A 6221-nucleotide genomic window follows, 5' to 3' on the forward strand; every position below is an offset into this window, starting at 1 on the left:
ATTAAAGGGATTGGAAGATTTGGAGGACCCCCTGTAGTAACTCTGAGGACCCTCTGTAGTAACTCTGAGGGTCCCGGACCCCCTGTTGAAGACCTCTGCTTTAACCATTCAGACCTGAGGCCAATTCTACAACATTTTCTAAATCCTACAAAGGTTTAAAAAAACAAAAAACAAGTTTCTATGATCAGTGGTTCTCAAACACTTTCATGTCAAGGACCCCCAAAATGACATGTATTTGGCCGTCGACCCCCATCTCAAAACATGTTGTTCCAGGGACCCCCCTGCAGCAAATATTTGAGTTACAAATGTTCGCTTTAAAAAAAATCTGTACCGCTATATACAGTATATAATCAAAGATTTGCACAGATGAAGAGGTAGCGGTCCTAGGCGACGATGGCCCTGCCACACCGGGACCCCCGCCCGTACCTCATGATAAAAAATAAAATAAAATAAATAGCAGATCTACTAGCTCATAGTGCTGCACTCGGTGAGCTGTGAGCTTGCATATCTGCTATTTTTCAATAGCCAAAGTATAAAATAATCGTTAACTTAACGTGTTACTGACACCATCGGGTCTAAATAGTTTAATAAACACATTATAAATACAGTAACAGTTGGTAAAGTATACAGTGAGATTTCTTACCAGATCGCAGCATCATCATCATCAGCAGTAGAAAACAGAAGTTGTGTGGTCTGATCGCCATCTCAACCTACAACTAACTGAACATACGTTAATACTGTATGTCTACTGTACTTCTGTCACTCTGTCATCATCCTGTCTTCATAACTGAACATACATTAAACTCTACTGTAGTTCTGTGTCCTGGTTCAATAACTCTGTCATCATCTCTCCTAGAGCAGCAGACTCCTCGTCGTCTGGTTCAACACAAGATGGAAGGCCTACAGTCTACTCTACACTGAAGTGTGGCCTCTGACTGTCTCTCTCTCTCTCTATGATGATGCTACAGGTCTCTCTGTCACTCTCTAAACTCATGCTCCCCCTCTCTCTCTCTCTCTCTGTGTCTCTCTCTCCTTCTGTCTGTGAATGTCTCTCTCCCTCTCTCTGATGATGCTACAGGTCTCTCTGTCACTCTCTAAACTCATGCTCCCCCCCTCTCTCTCTCTCTGTGAATGTCTCTCTCTCCCCCTCTCTCTCTCTCTCTCTCTCTCTGATGATGCTACAGGTCTCTCTGTCACTCCCTAAACTCATGCTCCCCCCCTCTCTCTCTCTCTCTGTGTCTCTGAGTCTCTCTCTCCTTCTGTCTGTGAATGTCTCTCTCCCTCTCTCTGATGATGCTACAGGTCTCTCTGTCACTCTCTAAACTCATGCTCCCCCCCTCTCTCTCTCTCTGTGAATGTCTCTCTCTCCCCCTCTCTCTCTCTCTCTCTCTCTCTCTGATGATGCTACAGGTCTCTCTGTCACTCCCTAAACTCATGCTCCCCCTCTCTCTCTCTCTCTCTGTGTCTCTGAGTCTCTCTCTCCTTCTGTCTGTGAATGTCTCTCTCTCTCTCTGATGATGCTACAGGTCTCTCTGTCACTCTCTAAACTCATGCTCCCCCCCTCTCTCTCTCTCTGTGAATGTCTCTCTCTCCCTCTCTCTCTCTCTCTCTCTCTCTCTCTCTCTCTCTCTCTCTCTAGTGATGCTACAGGTCTCTCTGTCACTATAGTCTAAACTGATGCTGTCTCTCTCTTCCTTTCTCTGTGAATGTCTCTCTATCCCCCTCCCTCCCTCTCTCTCTCTCTCTGAGTCTCTCTCTCTCTCTCTCTGTGAATTTATCTCGCTCTCTCCCTTCCTCTCTCTCTCTGTGGGTCTCTCCCTCTCTCTCCATCTCTGAGTGTCTCTCCCCCTCTCTCTCTCTCTCTCTGACATTTACACGTCATGTGTGTGGGTTTGTTTCTCCAAGACATCGGAGCGTGTTACGTGTCACTTCCTGCCTGCACAGGAAGTGGAAGGTTGAGTACACAGCTCCTTTGATGTCCTCCTGTCACTTCGCAGTGGCCTAGTTGTTACTGCACGCACGCACGCACGCACGCGCACACACACACACACACACACACACACACACACACACACACACACACACACACACACACACACACACACACACACACACACACACACACACACACACACACACACACACACACACACACACACACACACACACACACACACACACACACACCTCTCTCTCTCTCTCTCAGCCATATTTGGGTCACACTCAGGGGTCAAAGACATAGAACATGAGTGAACAATCATTTTAGCAGAAACACATACAAAGCTCTGAAGGACCAGAACAGCTCTGTAACTCTGGTTCCAGCAGGTCCATTTGGTTCCATGTGTACACTCTTAGAGTTAATGTGCTTCTTGCAAATAAAACATTTGAGAACCACTAGTACTATTAGACTCCTAATGCCATACACTGTATAGTGTCATAGTATATCAGTGTCATACTGTACATCAGGGTTCCCCAAGTTGCGGCCCGCAGGGGGCTACTGTCAGACCCCCACCAGTAATAATGGTGGTATAAGAGCAGCAACAACACTAGTATATCGTCGTTGTCGGGTGGAAACTTTGTATGTCCAAAACCATTCGTTTTGTATTTATCATCTAAAAAATTTACTAAACTAGTGAAAACAGCAGATCTACAAGCACACAACGCCTCACACCGCGAGGCGTTGTGTGCTTGTAGATCTGCTGTTTTCACTACTTTTGTGCGACGGCCTTGTATGATGAAGCAGGGCTTTACTTTGCAAAAGAACATACAAATTTTGAGATACAAGGTTTCCACCTGACAACGACAATATACTAGTGTTGTTGCTGCTCTTATACCACCATTATTACTGGGGTTGGTGGGGGCCAGACAGTAGCCCCCCGCGGGCCGCAAATGGCCCGCGGGCCTCCTATTGGGGAACCCAGCTGTACATATTGTAAAGAAACCCTGGAGACATCCAGTGATTGGCTCTCATGATCCATTATAATGATGTGTAAAAAAAAAAAATCCCACACACCTCTTAATTAGTGTTATTTTGTATTCATAGTACTTCCTAGATTGGATTGTTTGTTTAAATGTATACAAATTAATGTATAAAATATATAAGCAGCAAGATTCCTATTTATACTGTCCTGTTAACAAACGCACCTGCTTGAGAGGAACCTCTTCATAAAACAATAAATAAAATAAATATATATTTTTTTAGGATTACATTTTCAAATGTAGGAAAGAAAACTTTGATTTTTACTCAAATCGGGACCCATAAAAATGTATCTGTGACCCACAAATGGGAAACACTATAGCAGTGGTTCTCAACCTTTTCAGGCCGCGACCCCCCAAAAGAAATCATATTTTAACTGCCCCCCCAGGCATTACATGTTGTATAACACGGTTCGAGGCGTTGTGAGCATGTAGATCTGCTATTTTCACAATGTCTGCCTCTAATATTAGACAATTTGGACAATGTTTAATTTGTCATTTTAGAGGTATTAAAAAGTCCTTAAATTGTCACTGTAGAAATGTGCAGATACCCTCTATACACTTAAACTTTATGTTGGTTTGTTTGCTGTTGCGTGAGACAACAATGTTGCACATTAAGTTAATAATCTGGGGACCCCCCAAATATTTTGGAGACCCCCCGGGGGTCCTGCCCACAGGTTGAGAACCACTGTACTATAGCAGTGGTCCTCAAAGTGGATTCCAGGGACTGTGTGGGTTCCTTTACGGAGGTCTAAATTGACCCTTACAAGTCTGTAACGGGTCCATTTGTACACTGTCAGAGTTAAAGGAGTAGTTCACCCCAAAATGACTTTTTTTCTATTGATTACTCATGCCATGGAGACTTGAGTGCAATAATATTTTTAGTTTTTTGTCACATTCCTAAGACAATAATTTGATTACAATATATTTACCCCCATTGATTCTGGATGGGGACCCAAATGCATTTGGGTCCCCATCCGGAATCAATGGGGGTAAATTTAGTCAAATACATTTTTTTTTGTCTTAGGAATGCGACAAATACGAAAAAAGTATTATTGAACTCAAGTCTCCATGGCATGAGAAATCAATAGAAAAAAAGTCATTTTGGGGTGAACTACTCCTTTAAGGGGAGACCCTGAAAGTTTGAGAAGCAGTGAGCTATAGATGCCTTAATGGTCCACGTCACATTGATATAAACCAGTATGCGCACGCCGGTCGGCACCAAATGAACCCCACCGTTCATAGGATGCAATGGATGGCACTCGTGTTTGAAAATGCATTCCATCAAACTTTCAGATGCCGTTTTTCTCCCAGTGTGGAGGAAGAATGCTTAGGATTTTTACTGTAAATTATCACTCTTGAAATATATAATCCTTACTTTCTGTTGATTGTAAACAATAATAGAGATTCAAAACAGTTGTCCTTCAAACCCCACCTCTATTAACCGTCATCAGAACAGAGGGAGCGCTCCTCTTGATCACCCACCCGATCCACTGGATCACCAGAGCGTCTACTGCTCGCCCAGCTGCAGTCCATGAAGCCTAATTATGCTCCGTCCTGCGACGGTGTCGCGCGCAGAGCCGCAGACCTCCAAGCTCAGAAGGGTTGCATTGGTGACGCGATGTGAGTTTGTATATCAGCTACTCTTGACGTGGAACACCGTTGCGCAATGAAGTATATATGTCTCGATAAGGGCGCACCCATGGGAGCACCTCACTAGCACACAAGAGGAGGTTGAATAACCAGTGCTCCCCAAAACAACAGGTTTGGGGATCTGTTGGGAATTGATTACATGATACAGTCAGCTGTGCATTCAGTCTCAATGTTTGTAAACAAATAATTGGTCTATAGGATATCAGGTCAACAGTGACCTCCATGACATGTAGACAGCTCACCACTGCCTTGTACTGCTCTAGAGCACTCCTACTGGAGCTGCTATGTATTACACACCTGGCTGTCCCAAGTGTGGCACAACACCACCACCTACTGGCCACTATGATGAACTGCTCACACAGCGTTGAGTTTGCTTACATCTGATTTTTATTAAGTCAAGGTGGAGATATATATTTATAAAAGGATAATAGAATCAACAGAAATTCAGAAAATATATTCATGTTTTAACAACAGATTCATTATATTTATGTAATCAACTCAGACTTAAGGACAATAACCAACTTTAAAGACATTTTAAACAGCCCGAACAGGAACGTTTATAAACAGTTGCTTTGGTACTTGTGTTTAAAAAAATCACACCCGTGTGAACTGAGCGGTGGTTCGCTCCCCCCTTCCCCCCTGTGTGTGTGTGTGTGTGTGTGTGTGTGTGTGTGCGCGCGCGCGCGTGTGTGTGTGTGTGTGTGTGTGTGCCTGGTCTGGCCTGGCCTGAACAACAGCGCCCCTCCCTTAACATGTGTGGTCAGAAAAGGTTACTGCAGGCTACAGACAGACAGACAGACACGCAGACAGACAGACAGACCCACACACACAGCCACGTATAGGAGCGTTGTGACCACCGCTCAAAAAAAATAATCTATGGATCACTCACCTCACGCAGGCGTGAATTCAAGAATATGTTTTAGTTTTTGTGGCGGTCCTAAGACAATAATCTGATGACTAGCAGTGGTTTCCTATGGAGACACAAAGAATGTGACAAAAACAAAACATATCTATGAATTCAAGTCTCTATGGTGAGTAACCCTGAAACTAGACCAGTCTTCTAGCTCTCCAAGGGAAATGATCTGTAAATATACCTTTATTGCTGCTAGTAGATGATCTCTTCTATAGTGTTGTATGTCCTGATGAATTGAACACATTGGACCACAATGGAAACAAGGCCTCAGGTATTTTTGTGTTATCCCTTTAGCATTGTTGTATAACTGTACATCTGTCCTATAAGCCCTATTCACGGCCCGCCCACTCAACAAATTTCTCAGCAACTTCCTGGTGCTGACGTCAGCTTTGAAGGGTAAAATAACACAGAAATTGCTGGACTTAAAGCCAACAAATCATTATTTTGAACGGTAAAGTAAATTATAATGCTTTGTGCCATTTACCATCTTGTGTTCTTGATCATTCTAGCCGTATTTCGTGTGTGTGTGTGTGGTATTCGGAAATTGCATTAAATTAGCGATTTCTGTGTTAACTATGGGCTTTTAGCAGGGTTTTACCCTTCAAAACATGACTTCAGCACCAGGGGGATGCTGAGTGGGCGGGCTGTGAATAGGGCTTATTAGCAAAGTTTTAATAAA

Source organism: Nannobrachium achirus (assembly GCF_963921795.1).
Source record: "Nannobrachium achirus genome assembly, chromosome: 14".
Taxonomy (NCBI): domain Eukaryota; kingdom Metazoa; phylum Chordata; class Actinopteri; order Myctophiformes; family Myctophidae; genus Nannobrachium; species Nannobrachium achirus.